Source organism: Hippoglossus stenolepis, chromosome 19 (assembly GCF_022539355.2).
Source record: "Hippoglossus stenolepis isolate QCI-W04-F060 chromosome 19, HSTE1.2, whole genome shotgun sequence".
NCBI lineage: Eukaryota > Metazoa > Chordata > Actinopteri > Pleuronectiformes > Pleuronectidae > Hippoglossus > Hippoglossus stenolepis.
Window position 1 is genome coordinate 4,310,177 of NC_061501.1, and position 18,843 is coordinate 4,329,019.

Sequence of the window (18,843 nt, forward strand, 5' to 3'; positions counted from 1 at the left end):
GGTTGGTAACCTAAATTGTGCAGAAGACCCTCAAACATACAAGGGATATTCAACATCTTGGCCGATATTCTAAATCCATCTGCGGCTTCTTTGAAATGTCCTCAACACACCCTTTCGCTCAAAGGGAACCCTCTTGAGAATCTCCTGCCGTATTCTCACATGGACTCACTCAAACATTCTCCTGAGTTTTTATTCGAGGGGCTGGCAGGAGCCATACAACATACAGCCCCTCCGAACAAGAGGAGATTCTCCTACGTTCGGTGCGTGTATGAAAGCAGCTCAAAGGAGGCAAAGTCCTGCCAGTTTCACTTGATCTTTACAGTAGGTTCTGTGCAAAAAGCCCCAGAGGGGAAATCAGAGGAATAATCGTCATCGTGTTTGAAATTCACGGAGGTGACATCACGCGCCCTTGGTCACGATAACAGGGAAAAAGGACGATGAAAAATTCCTGGACGCTGTTGTGAGAACAGGCAGGTCTTGCCAACAGCGGATATTACTCTCTCTCTCTCTCTCACACACACACACACACACACACACACACACATTGGGGCACATCGTCTTTCTCTCATTTCCATTTACGCAGCACACCTACTCAGTGAATGATTAAGTGACCAAAACGCTAACACACACACACCCAGCTGAATATTCTGACGTTATTCTAGTGAAGTTCATAAGCTCTGAGGTAATGTTTGCATGTGTTTGTATGGGCATATGTGGGCTTTTACACACACTTCTGTGTGTTTTTAACCTTTAATTTTTCCACGTTTGCAGATTCATCCTTGGAACTTTGACGAAACGACCAAGACTCCTGTTAAAACTTGTGGAAATGTCACATTATGGTAAAGGCTCTTTCTTACACGCATGGGAGACTTCTGGCATTTACAAAGCTCTGCATTCACAAACCAGATTTAACACGACTCCTGCATCCCTAAAGCTTCTAGACTAGACTGTAGATTCTTCAGACTCAACACAGCTCAACTGTAAACTCAGCATTTTATTTTTATATGAGCAGATTCTCCCTGCAACGCCATATTAAAAGCAGAGGCAGTTAAATACGCTTTATGATTATTTTTTTCCCCCTCTGTGCCAGACTGAGGCTCTAACACGGCACCAGTTTGTTAGTCAGCCAGCTCACTGTGTTTATGGACTTATTAACAAGAACATCAGTGATGGTGTCAATCACTCATGGTTTCATGGAGAGGCAGTGACTGGCTCAAAACAAGATGTGGACTTGTGAATGTTTTGTTTTTTTCTTTCAGATGGGAACCCAGTCGGATTACTTGTGCACAGGAAAGATATTCTTTGTGTCATATAAGTAGATGGACAGTTCCCAAAGAGTACAACAGAGTGTGTAAGCAGTTTGTAACAGTGAGTTATTATTTTTCACTTTGATTATTTGTATTATTTTGAGATGTTAAAACGTATTGGGTATTCTTTTCAGTCCTGTGTGCATGTGTGTACAAGATGATTCAGCAATGCATAGGTGGATTTTCACCAAACCTGATGGGCATATTACTTGGAAGTGGATTTTCAAATTATTAACTTTTGGAGCCGATTGGTCAAAGGTAAAGGTCAACAAAAATATGGTCTGAGAAACAAATAACCAAGATATCTCCAAAAATGATAAACAATGTATTTGTTTGCTTATTTTGAAAAGGACATTTTCTGGTTATCTATTTCTGGACAATAGACACTTTCTATAGTAGTTTATGTAGATAAAAAAAATCATGTACAATATGTTACAAATGATGTCATCATGTCATCACAATGAAGATAAAAAATGACATCATATGGTGCAGTAATGTATTACTTCTGTAAAGATTAGAGACTAAATCGAAATCTATTTAAATTAGAATGTAATTTGTCATCATTTTAATTATATATTTATTGTTATATACAACCCATTACCCCTCTGATACTTTTCATTATTTTTTTTATTTTTAATGCAGGAATAAATTAAACATATGAATAAATATACATTAAATATAAGCACATATACAACATATTCAAAAATATACATAACAGTGTAGTTGAGCCTCATTATGGTCGGAGCTGAAACTAGCCCAGAGCCCATCAAAGCCAAGCCGTACCAGGCCAGGCCGGGCCTCCTGTCATCTAAAAGGGACAGGAGTTAAGCCAGTGCTTCCTGTCAGACTGCGGGGCTCTCAGGTTCCACCTCTGGTCTAAATTATGTCTGTCTGTCCCAGACTGCCACACTAACCCTCACCCCCTCTCTCCCTCTCATACCCCATCACCCCCATGCCCACAGCCCTCTCCCCCTGTCACTACTCCCCCGACGTGGGGTTTGAAAGAGTACCAGACACCCCGCTCCAGCGGAGACTTACTGGAACACTGACAATTCACCTCAGTGGAGTTAAAATTACAGGGTTAAAATAAGCTCAAGATAGAACGGTTTGGGACTATTGCTATTTAAGATGAACAAATTATGGGTCTCAGTAATCATTGCACACCCCCATCGCCATGAACAGATTTGAACCTTTGAACAACAACTATACTGTAAAAGAAAACTGGGGACAAAATCCACAGCCCTCACTCTGTGTAACAAGCTTCTTACAGCTTCTGATCAGGGAAACACTAGATGAAAATCTGTCTGAAAGAGACTGTGGCGACACCCACACTAATACTTTTTCATTTAAAAGTGTTTTAGCTCCAAATCAGTTATAATCCCCGTCCATATTAACACACCTGAATACGTATATCACATGACCATTCACAGAGACTGGGTGCCAATGTAAACAGGAAGTAGATTGTCTACTCTGGAGTTGGCTGCTTCTTCGGAGAAAATATAAAATATGAAAAGTAAGAGCAGGGATTTCTTTTCTTGGACGGTGAAGCTAAAAGTGTTTTCAACATTTTTGCTTCACCGCTGCTCGTCAAGTTGGGACCGATCATTTTTATTTTTTCATAATTTTATGTTCTATTATATTGCCTATTGGCTTTCACATGTTCTCTTTTCTACCTTATTCTATGATCTGCTGCTATCACAAGTGAATTTCCCCAGCATGGGATCAATAAAGTTTATTTTATCATAAGAACCAATGAGGAGACCAATGAAGTTTATTGCATCATATTTAAACATTTCTGACTGTCCATTCTGAAATGGTCCCTCTGAGTTTTAAAATGAGGCCGGCAGCGTTTCCAAAGCTCTCCATTTTAAGGTGTCCATATTTATATATAATATATAAGTGTAGATGTAGCCTGTGACTTTCACAGATCCTCATTTGACTTGGCCGACTGACACATCTGAGACCTCATGTGAACCAATGCGGAGCTCCAACTTGAACAGATTCAGTACCAGTATTTATATTTCAGGAAATGTTAATGATTTCTTCTTTTCTTGCAGGAAATTAGATTAGAAGTTGGAGACTCTTGCATTTTTCCATTGAATTCAAAGCAACCTCCAGCAACTGGTTAGCTTCTCTTATAGCACAAAGACTAGAAACAGAGAGAATCCAGAGGAAAATAAATCTGCCCCCAAAACTTCAATAATTCACACTTAATATTGCGTTTGATTAATTGTGTAAAACTGACACACTGCAGAGAGGGAGGCTGATGAGGGAATCTACTGCTTGGTTGTAAGAAAATTCCAATCTCACTCTCAACAACAAACCGGTCCTTTAAAAGGAGGCTTGAAAAATTCTGAACTAAACAAATAGTTTCCTCTAATTAAAATCAAATTGCTTATGATGAAGTGATGTTTTTGAACACTAGCAGTCTGCAAAACTCTCCTCAGTCAAATGCAGGTTTCGTTTTTTTTATTTCACTCCCACCACAGCCTCACACCCCCCCCCCCACTCCCCTGACGCTGGCTGCAGACAGCAGAGGTCTGCCCAGTGTTGGGGGAGACAGCCTTAATCTGCTTCTCACTCTTAATGCTCCACAGATGAGGGACGCCACCATGGCTTTAACCACACAGGATGTTCCTGGCTCCTGGACTGAGCCGCGGCGTGTTGGGGAACAGTCGGGTGATACCGGGCTTTGAAAGGAGGAGAAGTCACCGGCGGAGGAGCAGGAGCTGCAGTAAAAGCATTTTCCTGTACAACCCACAGGGGGATCGAAGGAGCAAAGACGGGGGAAGGAGAGGATTATCACAAAGATCTTTTCAGAAGGGGGGGGGGCTTTTAATGTTAAAAAGGTTACAGTGGTCACATAACCTCCCACACTGAGGGAGAGACCAAATGAATGCCAGAGATCCTGCTTCCAGCTCGCAGGTTATGGAATTATAAAGAGCGGCCATGGAAATCTAAAGTTATGTTTAATTCAACATGTCTCACAGGAAATCAAAGTAAATAAAGTGACATTTGCATCAACTCGGGAGGATAAACACGGCCTGAGAGGGCCACAGATAAACAAGCGTGGCGGATGTCTTATCCTGGAACTCCATAATGGGTTTTAAATATCCTTTTGTGGCTTGAACTTATGAATCTGGTTAGGATGGGCTCCTCCCGGCCCCGGGGCAGAGGGGGCCCTGGTAGATATGATCTTCAGTGTGGCCGCTGCGTGCACAGGGTGCGCTTTAACAACAATGGCTCTTCTGAGAGGGCCCGTAAACATGTGCCTGGGACCTTGACCCCGGCAGTAAACAGTCCTTCCACCTGATGATGAATAGCAGAGCTCTGCGGGGCGCGGAGGGGAGGCCTGCTGCTCTCCCTCCGTCTCCCCCGCTTTTCTCCTTCCATACTCCCAACACGGCAAGAATAGGTCAGCTCTGAAATAACTTAACCTCTGCTTTTAAAATGTTTGTCGCAAATAAATCCCACAGAAAGACCACGACCAGCAATTCATAGGCTCTATGCAAAATAAATATCCCCTGTGTAGTTCTTCCTGGGACACAGAGCTCCACTGCTGAAAAAAACATCAATGAGCCGCACTGTTGCCCTGAGTGACATGTTCCTTCATTAGCATAAACACACACACACACAGTAGTTTATTTTGATTCAATCCCACATACACCGTCCTGCTGCCGGAAATACTCACAAGAGGGCCACATACGTATTAATCCACAGCTGAAAATAGTCCCTCACAAATGCTTTGATTTGAGTCATTTTTGGTAAGAAATGTAGTGCCCAGATGTTTTAAGACTTTTTAAAACAAATTTTAGAAATTAAATTATGAAATTGATCATTAAATCTAACACACTATCCTCAGATCATGACTGGGAGCAACGACATGAAAATGAGAGTCAGTCTTTTTGTACCACATACATGTTGGTCGTGGTCCATCATGGGGACCTGTCTCGATTCATGACTTTCTAACTCACGTTCTTGATTCATTTTGATTTCGATGCATATTTTGTGTTACCTGTGACTTTGCTCGTCTCTTAGGCTACATCCACACTGCTCTGTTTTCGTTTGACCCTGCTACAGATCGCGTTGAGTCCTCACTACTCCAGAGTTTTAGAGCCGCTAAAGTGGAGAGCTTTGGAAACAATGGGGGCCCCGTTTTAATCTGGATTGACAGTAATGGAGATGTTTGGAAACCATGACTTAGACACACATCCACTTGCTGATTGAGTCTCTTCTGTCACAACGTTTGAAAACAAAAACGTAGTCCTATGGATGTAGAACCAACTTGTTGCCGTTGCTACTTGAATAAGAGATTTTTAATCAAACTGAGTCTGGTTAAATACAGTTGAACTAAAATATAACTAGAAATATCTCTCGGCCTATATGTAGTCATATGAGGCCTGTATGACACAGTCAGATCTCCCAGCACCACTCTTATACTCACTGACTGATGGGGTTTATAGTGTTTTTGAACCTCCTGATTCCTGCTTCAGTGATGAGTGGACAGAGGAAGCCCCCCCTCCCCAGCTCAGATCCCCAGAGACAAGCTCATGTATCGACATGTTTGGAAGTCGACTTCCCCCTTCTGTCCTCTGGAAAAGGGAGGCACCCTGGGGTTTTTAGTAGAGCGGTTTGTACATCTATTTACCATAGAGGGAAGCTTGTAAAGTCAGCCAGCCAGTGTAGAGCGAGTTGAATATATTCGGTTCAGCTCAAAGATGAGTCGGAGATGACCTCTCAACTGCTCTTGTTTTCAAAATGGAGCTGGTTGCCATAGTTACCAGTGCTCCAGAGATTTTCATATTGAAAGTTTTGTCTGAAAAGTGAAAATCGTCTCCAGCTACAGAGGTGCACATCCTGCTGAGAGCCTCAAACACTGAGGTTAGGATGAGGTCACTTAACACTAAAACCACTGGCCACACCAAACCTGCCTAGACAAGCAGCCACAGCGCCACAGAGTAAAGAAACAAGCTGTCCTGCCTCCACAGCTCCTCCGTCTGGACGCCGGTCTGAGAGCTGCAGGGCTTTGGGAAGCTGCTTCACACACAGATGCAGGGACAGACGGGGCAGATAAGAAGAGGCTCTGCTGTTTATCTCTGCACAGCCCGGTTTACAAACAGGACACAGACTTGTAAGAGCACAGAGAGAACTGGTGCCGGCCTCGACTCAACTCAACTGACAGAACAAGTAAACTCTCCGGGTTGAGTTTATTTTCTTCTCCAGTAAAAAGAAAACTGTCAGTGTTCAGAAAGTTTCTTTTTGATGGTAGAAAAACTTCGATGGCATCCGTCATCGACAGGTATTAAACACAATCCAAGAACATTTTTGTTTTTATATGTTGTATACTATAAAAATTTATAAGGTGACAAACTTAATATATGATAAGATTGTGAAACTTCTCCAACTTATTCCAAATGTTAAGTTTGTTTACTTTAAATTAAAGTAACTTATCTGAATAAAATATCAACACTTAATATTTTCAGATTCATGTTATCTAATGTGACATCATTGGAGCAAATGAATGATGTAAAATGAAAGGACAGGGAAACAGGCTGATGTGGAAACCTTCACATCTTCATCATGGTTTGTTCTGTTTTAATTTCAAGCCCAGAGAAGTCATATCTGAGAGTCTGTGTATAGTATAAAGTATAAAAAGAATCGGTCTTCAAGTTAGAAAAGGAAACACAAACTAATACAATGCATGCTGGGAAGTATTCTTATACGTAGGAAGGCACTCGGAGAGCGCATATCTCTGCCATGGCTAACACCCTGTATCTTGCAATGTTAAAGGGAAAAGAAATTCCAGAACTCATTCACTTTTGAATGAGTTCTTTCTGAGTCCACACACCACCTTTTCACCAAGTTTCAAAATATTTGGTTCATTCGTAGCTGACAGACAAACAGCAATGAAAACCTCCTTGGTGGAAGTGATGTTTCTAAAGAATTTCATGAATAGTTGGATCAGACAGATTTGACTCAGTGTTAGGAGAGTTAGCAGTGATGCTGATTTAAAGGACACACACACACACACACACACACACACACACACACACACACACACACACACACACACACACACACACACACACACACACACACACACACACACACACACACACACACACACACACACACACACACACACGAAGTACATACTTTCAGGGCACACAGTAGAGCAAATAAAAATGCACAGACACTTAATTTACACACCAAGAAGAGTAAATACGGACAACTTAAAAATAAAAATAAAAAAATAGGTTACATTAGAAAATGCCAAGTCATGGATGGATAAGTTTAAAGTGCATTCATCGAGAACACGACATAGAATCGACAGGTTGTTAGTTTGCTCCCCCAGGCCACAGGTTGCCTCGTGAGCAGCACCCCGACGTTCCGAGATGAAGAATACGAAATGAAAAATCCTGATGGTTTTAACTCGAAGTTACGAGACTAAATGATTATGAGGTCTGAAAGTTCCGAACACAGCCAGAGAATCTCAGTTACCAGAAGTCACTCACCTCTGTTCAAGAGAGAGACTAAGTGGTTCCTTGGCACAGATATGGTTTTCTTTAATTGAAAAGAAAATAGGAGCTGGCATGTTTAAGGAGTATCGATAGCAGTGATGGTAATGAAAGTGATTACGAATGTCCAGCATGATAGTTTAACCTCAGTTAACTCCTGTGCTTTTACTTTCTCTACTTAACATGCTGCATATTTTCTATTGTTCACTTTCCATATTTTAGTTATAGCGTGTATAATACTGACATTGTACATATCACAGAAAAGAGCAATAGGACTTAGAAACAATGCAAGAGAACATACCAACGCATGTAGAAACATGAAGATTTAGTTGACTGAAAAATAATATTGTTTATGTGTAAATCCAGTAAATGGACTGCTCCCCGAAAAGCTGTTTACATCAATATCAAATGACGAGGATCATAGGAGGAAGTATAATTAATTATAAGTCTATGTACATACACTACTTTTAAAAAAGGTAAGTGGTGTGTATTGATATATTCAAGTCATTCGTTCATACAGTGCATCTATGTGCAGCACTATTGGCACAGCCATCAGGGGCAATTTAGGGATCAGGATCTATCCCAACACTTCGGCATGCGGAATGGGGGAGACTGGGAATCAAACCACCGGCCTTCAGGTTACAGGATGACCCGTTTATTGAGAGAAACTGTGGAATTTACAACGGTGTTCAAATATTATTCATTTTAAGAATTTATAGAAAGAAATTATAACAAAGCAGGTGAGAACTCTTTTTTAGTCACCATTGGTCGCCAGCATCTTTCAATCTAATACACTCATTAGTTTCTACACATGTTCATTTTACTATAATTTACCATAAAGTTTTGTAACATTGCATCACTTACTATCTCGGGTTTGTTTGTGTTACAGTTCCAATTGAAGTATATTATAGTAAACACAGAACCATAAGTTAGTTTTAGTTACCGCAGGTTGAAATTTGTTTGTCTTTATTCGTACTGACCATGTGTTCCTACGTTCAGTTCATGTTGGAGAAGGTTCCACTCACCATTTCCTGGTTTCTAGAATCTCTTCGTGATGTCATGGATGACATCACTGGGACAAACCAACTAAAGGGGTTTTCTTTTCTACGGGAAGGTTTGGTTTTTTTGACTTTCAAGCAGTTTAAGTTATGTTATTGTTAATTTTCTTTTACAGAGACATTTAGCCATGTGGAAGAGCTTCTATATTTGTAAATGAATATTAAACATTGTCTGTGCAGGAAAGAATACTGTGTCGAACGACCTGTTCATTATGGCTCAGGCTGAACGTGTGACTCGAACACCTTACACAAGCAACTTAATTGTGTTGTTTCAGGGAAATGATGGCACATGGGCGCTCCACTCCTGTTTGCCAGATCCGGGCTTCCAGTAAGTCACAGCAATACCACACATCAACCAAAGGTGGCCTGGGTCTGAATTAACAAGAAGTCGGCTGAGCCTGCCATCTGCCAAACAGTATGACCTTATAGAGTAATATATATATATGTTAGGATGATGATAATAATGAATGGTCAATTGAGTCATGTGCTATGTTAAAACAAAGGAAATCAAAAAGGACCATTTGTATTTATTTAATTTATATGTAAGGTTAAGTAAAAGATTTATCTCCATGCTGCTTTCTCCTTGATGGAGTGTGTATAAGATGATGTGTACTTTGTTTTTGAATTACATTGAAACTAAACTGAAACTAGAGCCACTTATAAAATCAAGTGTCTCAGCTCAGCTCTTCACCCTGTCAGTTTATCTCTGGTCCAATCAGGTGTATGTGAGTGTGTTTTCCGGGGCAGCAGATCAGGATATGATGGGGGAAAGCATTGACCCCTAAGTGTCTGGGCTACAGGGGGCAGGTTAAGGGCCTCATGTGCTGGATCACTGCCTAATAGGTATCCGGTCGTTGCCCAAGGGAACAAGACTGGACAGACAAGTGGTGGTGATGCTGATCTTTGTATCTCCTGCTTTGTAATTTTGACAATAAAACTACAATTTTATATTGTAACTTCATCCAGTTATGTTCCCTGTTCAACAAAACCTGCCTTCATTTATTTCCCAAACATTCTGCTACACTCCGCCAGGGTTTGAATTACACAGTGGCTTTCGGGGGAGCCCTATTTTCCATCTGCACTAGTCCAGTACTTAACATGTCACATACATGTGCATATATACAAGTATGTGCAGTGCAGTCAATGGCAGGGTTACTGTGACAACCATCTTACTGTCATTACTACTTAATACTGTCAATCACATTTCAAACTGCTAAATAACAACAACATAAGAATCAAGAAAATGTCTGCTTCTCATTCACACTCCTTCAGGAACAATGCAGCACTTGAACAACAGCTGTCTGCAGCTTGCAGCTCCCTCTCTGTCGTTGACTGTCCCTTCACTTCCCTGACTTCTGTCTGTGGACTGCAACAACAAATAGAAGCCAAGAGCCAAGAGAGAAGAGAGAAGAGAGAGGAGCCATGTTTTCCTGTTTTTCCACTCACTCCATTCCTGTCACTGCCAGCAGGCCTGGACAGCGGCGCTGGGCTTGCTTTGCACTGTTGTCATCACTCGTTGTTGTCTTTGATTGTTTTTCGTGAATCTAACTTGTTCGAGACTTGTTTCCATTTTGACATTCTGACTCATCTGTAAAACGACCTACAGAATAAAAACACTGCTTGTTTTACAGTCCATTAAAATATCGCGCACCAAGTCAGTGATGAGAAGTTCAGGTGACTACACCTAGTGATTCGAGTGCAGCGCCGGATGGATGACCACAGCAGGAATAGACACAGAATTGTGTTAATTATTGGAGGCAGATGTTCGGAAATGGAATGGAATGAGTGAATAAACACACAACATTGACACATTTGCAATTTTTGTCTTCAGGACCCTTAATGTACGTCAAATAAAATGTAATCTGTGACACAAAAGTGAAACATTTTTAGCGCTGCCCCTAAACGTCTCAGGGAAGGCTTCCAGAGGAGCTCGTGTCCCTTTCAGGGGGAGCCGGGCTCCTCTTAGCTCCCCTGTAATTCGAACCCTGCTCAGCGCCATAGTGTTAAACGCTCTATCTAAATCTCCCATGGTTAACGTCAACATTTTCCCAAGAACAAATTCCAGCATTTCACATTTTCGAGGAAACGTCATAAAGCGTTCCAGCAGTAAAATAATCACCCAGTGTTCTTTAACATACAGCAGCTACTAAATGTCATATTCCTGAGGCCCAGCAGTCAACATGTGGTATCTGCGTCCGTTAGCGAGCGCTCTAACATAAACCAACAGATAAATTCAGGATTTTTAATCTATTGCCTTTTCCCCTAACACGCTCCTTTGGCAGCGCGAAGTGAATCCATGTCAACGTACACGCCAGAGTATTTCTTTCTGACGGCTGCCTGCACTTGACAAAGCCAGAATCAACATGATGAAGGAGTGGTTAAATATGTGTGCAGCCATGTAAATTCTAAGCCAACAGGAAATGAAACAATACCTGCACCAATGCATGTAAAACCAACTACAATCAGAACCAATAGGAAAAGAACAGATAGTCATTGTTTCATGAAGCTGCTTTAATCCAAAAATAACAAAATGTTAACATCACAATGCTGGAATACACTTAGCAACACTAATGATACGGTAGAATGAGTCTGAAATGTGGGACACAGCTTAAATCTTTGAATTTAACTTCCTATATCTGTGCAGGATTAGACTCTATCTCATAACCACATGTTATTTTAGACCACTTCCTAACCTCTGATAGTGGCTCGAGCCTCGCTCACACACAGTCAGACCTCTCTGCTTTCAGCCCTGTAATCCCTGGGATCTACACTCACAATGAGCAAGCCTCATCAGAGCCAGCCAGCGAGCATCAGGTCCCAAGGCTACGCTGCCGGCTCAAGGTGCAAATCTCTGTCGGGATGAGAGAACTGGTCCGCCGCCAGAGTCCCAAAGCTTTCAGGGGGGGACTTTTAGCCTGCATGCAAGCTTTGGGGAGGCCTTGGTGTGTTTCAAGGACCTCTCACCAATGACAGACTTTACTCTCTCTGCTACATGTGCATTATATATTCTTCTTTTATTGTATGTTCACTTGAATCTTCTTTTTGTAATGTATTCAAGATTAATAGAGTAAACAACAAAAAAGTAAAGGTGTTCTCCGTGATGATGGTCTGGTCTGATGGAGAATGTGATACTGTCACCTACACCGAGCACGCCAAGATGTAGACCGTGACCGTTACAGACGTGGTGTACCCTACGCTTCAGTGGTTAAACTCATTCACCAGCAGCTCAGTGACACATAATGTAAAGTTTTCAGGGAGAATTTTAGCCTTTTTTTAAGGCCCAAGTTCAAAGCTTTTCAAAATAAAAGTTCGGGAATTCAGCTCGATACAAAGCATTGCTGCAACCAAACAAATGTTTTGCTATTACTTTGAAGAAAAATTGCCAACAGGAATTCTGTGAATGGTATTACCATGACTGAGATCTGACCCGTTGCGAGTCAGTCCATCTGTGTCAGTTCGATATGGTGAAATAAAAATTATCTGATTTAATGATTAGATTATCAAAATTATCTGGTGGGAATTTTGACCTGTGGTTTGAGCCAGTTGCCGATCGCTGCTGTAGTTTATCCGAGGACTTAGAAGAAGACATGTTCAACACGGTCAAGAGCCCCCACTCACTGCTACTGGTCGTCTGCTTATATCATTTTTATTGATATTGAACATATGACATGTCCAAATAGCACACATGCCGAGAGTGAAGCTGATTAGATGAACGATATGCATTCCACAGACAGATCTTTGTGGATTAGTAGGTAAATTGACTATTAACTGTAAAAACTGTTACGGGGGGGCAGGCCTGTCAAGCTGTGAACGTCCTCACACGATGAAGTGCGATGCTCCATATACAGTCAAAAGAATTTGGGTGCTGGTTTCATGTTTTTGTTCCTTCTCCGTCATATGCTCGCACACACATACACACAAGAACTCCTACCACTCATGCACAGCACATGGCTCCATTCATGTCATGTTTGAGTGGATGAGTGGTTGGAGGGACTGTCAGTGGAAGGGAGACGACATTGTTCTGCCATCTGTCTTCCGGGGCCCTCAGCTGACAGATAGGGGCCAGCGAGTGCCCTTGGCAGCACAGCGAGGCCGACACGCGTCACCACCGTGAAGCTCCGGAGAAAGCCGACCTGCACCTGACACTTCATTGGCAGCTCGTCACCGAGGACTGAAACCCTGTGTGTGGGATGCCCACAGGCCTGTGGACGTGCACGAGTGTGTGTTCGTATCAGCCGTTTCATTTATCACCCTTTAACTCGGCTTTGCTGGAAATCCCTTCGTTTAGGAACATAACAAAACTTCTTTTCTTTGCTATTTACACACTGTGACATTCAGCTTCAAGAAGCCCGGGCCGTCCTGTAAACATTCCCAACGTTATTATTTTTCATTTGGGGCAGATTTTTATCTAAATGTTAACAACACACTGGGGTAAATGTTTAGATGGCGAGGGGGGGAAGGGGGGGAGGAATACAGGGACGTGCACTAAAGCCGTACTTTTATCCACTGAGAGGAAATGAATTAGCTAAATATTTAGATCATGTCTTTTTCAGGCGGATGTCTGTCAGCACAGAGGACGACTTGTCTCTGCCGTCATGCAGATTTGTCGATTGAAAATCCAAATTTTCTACGTCTTTTGGACGAGGAGTTGTGTTTATTTTCTGGAATGTCTGTGTTTGTTTGTGACTGGGGGACTGGTAAACAGCCCTCAAGTATCAGTGGTCTGATTTAGACCGTGACTACTTCACGCTGGGGCCTTGACGTAAGCTGCTTTTTTATTATCAATTCATCATATTTTTTAATCAGAGGATTATTTCTTCTATAAAATAGTCAAACCTGCCACTCACACGTTCCCAGATGGAAAATGATGAATGGTTTGTATTTCAACAGCACTTTTCCAGTCTCGATGACCACTCAAAGCACTTTACAGCACAGTTTTGCCATTCACTCGTTCACACACATGTGCAGCACTTTCTCTATCACACATCACTCACACAGCTGTCAGGGGCAATTTGGGGTTCACTGTCTTGCCCATGGACACTTCAGCACGCAGTAATGATCCATGGATCAAAGCCCAACCTCACAGAACCTGAATCCTAGGGCCTAATATACCCTCAAAGCCATTACAGTGAGTGAAAATGATTGACTGTCATAAAACAGGATAAAGTGGTTGCTTTTCTGAATTTACTTTGATTTGGTGCACAAACAAATGCTAGCAGTTTGTAGCTACTTTGGCTACTAGCTAGTTGGTATAATGGCAATAAACAGAGAACATTTCTTTGGTATATCAATGGATTATTCATTGGTGAGGCAAAATGATTTAGTTATTATCAAGAGTATTTTACCTCAACCCCCTCAAACGTTACGCCCTGGACTGATTCACTTCCGTGTGTCATGAAAACATCTGTGGGCACCTCATGGAGCTGCAGTCTCAAGGTAATGACGACAAATTGTTTGCTTTCAAGTAAAGGTCTCATTATGATTCACAAAGTGCTTGTTGTATTGACTAACAGCATCTGCCCCCCCTCTGGCAGCAGGGTTTGGGTCTTGGATGCATCCGACAATGTGTCTGAAATCGACATTCCGACCATCACAGCTTCAGCTCAGCCTGGTACCGTCAGACTTGACCAACTTGATGTTGTTACTGCGCCTCACACAGTAAGAGTGTGAGTGTCAAGATGGTGGATGGGCCAGTACCTCATTTTACCATAATGCAGGAGTTCAATTCCAATAACCGACCTGACATTTCCCTATTTAAATGAAATAGATGAATTAAATCAATAAAATTAAAACATTTACAACCCTCAATTTACCGTAATCTTAACTATACAGTTTTCCCAAAGGTAGATTCTGCAGAGAGTGGAGTTTGGCAGAGTTTACACAAGCAAGCGGAGGTGTAAGGGTGTGAACGACAGACCTAAACCTTGCAAGAGAAAGAACACAATCCCTTCATTCTTCTGCACTTTTTTCTTCGCTCACAAAAAGTCCTGAAAACACGGGGTCAGTTTTTTTGCACAACATTTTGCAGTGGATATCCTCGAAGGCCAACTACAGTAATGTGAATGCTGAATCGTGACTGTTTACCACACAATGACAGATACTCACAGTGAGAACATTTTTGTTCTTTACTCGTTGTCTTATAAAGAGCTCAGCAGCTTTTTTTTTATCTGCCTTTTGAACTCAAACAGGACTTCTTGGATCACAAGGTTGTTTTCAGACAAAACAGCAACTTCACACGTCCCCTGTAATCGCTTTTATCTTACATGAAGGCCGTTGAGTCCAAAACTGTGCAACCATATCCGGATTTGTGTGATTCATCGCACAAAGGATATAAAGTAAAGAAAAAAGAGAAATCGGGGAGGAAGTGGGCTGCAGACACTACAGAACAACAGGCTCTTCGCCTAATGCAACATCGACTGCAGGGATTCCTACAACACCTTAAAGGGACTTAAATGTTCCTGCAGAGCGTTGTTTGACTGCATTTCTATCGTGGTCTGAAGTCCAGGTGACATTGGACAAATTAGCCTCCTGACATATGAACAACCAACAGCTACAACAAGCTGTTCCACTGCGTTAATATGGAAGACTTTACAATAATGATATGAAAACTGACGAACGCTAAAACAATTGTAAACATGGAGGAGATTCCAACCATGTTGCTGTTGATCGTGATTTGCATATGAGATTATTAAACCAACGCAAGCGAGAGACGAGCACTAGTAACAAAGCAAATTCAACACCAAGAGTTTTTTAACTTAAAGTAAGAAAACAGAGATTAACCAGCTGAAATAAAATGCTGGAATACTCGACCAATCAGGCAAGGTGCCCTTTAAGCCCCACCCTCAAGGTTCCCGTACTTTCCCCAGAGCAGGGGTTGAAAAGATTCCTGCAAAGGTTCCAGGATCCCGACGAAAGTTCCTGCAGTGAAAATGCAGCTAATGTAAGAACTGATGACACGTGGGGTTTATGTCACCTTTATGATAATGATGATGATGATAAACAGAAAAAGAGCCATGATTTCCACACGCTGGATCAATTTTCAGTTTGCGTCATTGATGTCACTGCTAACTGCCCTGTTTCAAATTAAAGCTAGTGTAGGTAATCCTGGAAAAGTGAGCAAGAGACTTTGACTCCCATTGGCCCTTGTATCAAAGCTCCACCTCCAAAACACCTGACCATGCGTCAACTGAAAACTGCTAGAAGCCGACTTTTCTGTGACTAGCTCGCTAACTTCTGAAACTTAGCTGTGTCACTTCGGCTGATGTTGGTTAGTGACAGACAGATACGCCAGCCAATCATCTGGTCCGAAAGAGTTTATTACAGTCCTGCAAGGGCCACAGACACTGGCTTTTATTCAGACAACTATATTTATTGATAGCTATCAGCACGTGAAGAGGATTTCAACAAATAAAGTGTTTCAGAAACAAATTGCCAGCTCTACCTTTAGAGCAAATCTGAGTGTGTGTGCTGGACCAGGGGGAAAGTGGGAGCTGGTGAAACATGGTGGGGACATAGAGGGAAGAAACCCAAGAAAAGCATGAACGGATTTAGAAAGGTCTGGTAATACCGTGGGAGGTGAGCATCCATTACTGTGCTCAGGTGTTAACAGGTTCCATGTGTGTTTACACTTCATATATTGTTCCACATGCTGCTGCTGTCACAGTGGATACGAGGCCTGTGACGGAAGCAGGGGAGCAACACGGTGGCAGCACCTCGCACGTAGATCGCTGCGTGTTGTAAAAACCTGAAATGACGCCCCTGAGGAAGGAGAACTTTGAGGCCTGCGAGGCAGAGGCAGCGGAGGTGAGAGTGACGTTGTGGTGGTGGTTTAAAAAGAAAGGATTTCTGCTGGAAATCGGCTTCAATAATAAAAAATCCGCTGGCAGACTGATAGGGGGGGGCAGCTTGGAGTCGCTTCAAAACAAATTGGAGCTCTTTTGATGGCGGCTGGTCGGCCAACTCATTAAATTTGCATGTGAATACAAACAAGTCGACCACCTAGTGCTGCTCAAAATGGCCGATGCTAATGACCGTGCCGCCGCCGCTGGCTCCGGCTATTGTGGAGGCCGAGCTGTGACTGCTGGATGTCCGAGAGACGGGGAGGAGGCCTGGCTACGACTGCAGACGCTGGCGTGTTAAGTGTGTGTGTGTCGGTGTGTGCATGTAATTAACGCACAAAGCAGCCAAACACAGAACAAAGTAGAAGTGTGCGTCCCTGTGTCTCCTAGAATGCAACTACTTTGTCCTCCCATAAAAAAGATCAAAACCAACAGCATTCGTCCTCGTGTGCGGCGATTTCCTCACGTCTCTGCGGCCACCTGACACCCAGGGGTGAGCCAGCAGAGTGGAATCAGCCTAAAGAAAACAGCAGTCACATTAGGCGAGCCGAGCAGAGGACATTGTTATTATTACAAGGGTAATAGACCTGGGGGAGGCCCTGAGCGTGGGCCACGCCGCGCTAATGCGGGCTGCCGTTAAGTGGCTTGCTGCTAATAGTGTTTTCCTGTCGTCCTAATGGAAAGAAACAAGGGTCACCGCTCAGCTCGACTTTAGACTACTTCCAGGATGTCTTTCTCACTGTTACCACGGTGACTGGAAGGGGGGAGTGTGGGGTGTGAACTTTTCAACCCAAAATGTCCTTGTCTTGCTTTGGATGACGCACACTGAGTCACATCATACACAGACTGCTGTCCGGTCAAGACCTCTCCCATATATTTGTCTCCTGGATGTAAAAATGTAGAGTTTTAGAAAGTCGTGAAGAATGAGGTCGACAGATTTGTGATTCCCGTCTCTAAACAAACTGCCAGGACCGAAGTGCTCCGCTTGTTGCTGTGTGCACACAAGTCACAGTCTGCCATGTTGGGTGAAATACTTTGTTCTAATAATGGCTGTTGAATTCTTCTACATTGTACAAGCATCACTTAGGCAATTCCATTTTGAATTGGGGTGGTTGGCCGAATGTCGCAAAAAAATTGACAGCTAAAGCAATACGCATTGCAAGATACAACTCTGTCATTTTTGGTGAACCAGCCCTTTAACAGCAAATATTGTTTTATTTTTTGCAAAGTAAACTAATTCAGTGAAAAGTCCCAAATAAACAATGTACCAGTTTGTCTCACAACATGTCCTGCCCCCCCTTCTCTTCCCCCGTGACACGGAAGCTCACAGCCTCTTACTGACGACATTAATCTTTCAAAACTGGGCACAAATGCATCATGTCATAAATTAGCAATTGCTGCGCCTGATGGTAAATTTTTCATCCCCCACTACCCACGTAGCAGAAAGGGTGATTTTCAGGCTGATACCAGCTTAAACCTTAAATTATAAAACATTCTGGTTTTCACCACACGTCACACAAGCAGGAGGTAAAGTGTATTTATGTGGAATTATTTTCCGCAGCGTATTAATACACATTTGGTGCTCTAGTGGGTATTTGGTGAGTTGTGAGATTTGAACAAGGTAAACTGTAGTGTGTGTGTTTGTTAATGGTAACAAAGGAAGATATGTCAGGTTTTGGATACGCACACTATTTGGGGGTATGATTCATTGATGATTTTTCATGGGATTTATTGACAATAAGAATCATATGGAAGTCAATTTAAAAGGCAACGGTCTGGGTGATAAAGCGATGACAATAATCGCAATATCAATAAAACAAAAATAGTTTTGAATGTAGTCAGATTTATGAAATGTTTTGCTATCAAAAGCCAGGACTTAACTTTGAGGGATATTATGATTTGCTCATCGATACCGACAGATATTAACATTTTATGATTTTATTGTTGGCCATAATCACACAGCCTGAGCTACTCCAAAAACAAATGTAGGAATTTAGAACCAAACAAACTAAGTGTAATAATAGTAAAATCGTTTGCTGACGCCCAGCTTTGCACATGAGCGACTGTGTTTTCACTGACGGCGCAGAAAACACCCAGTAGTGGGATTAGAGAAAAAATAAAA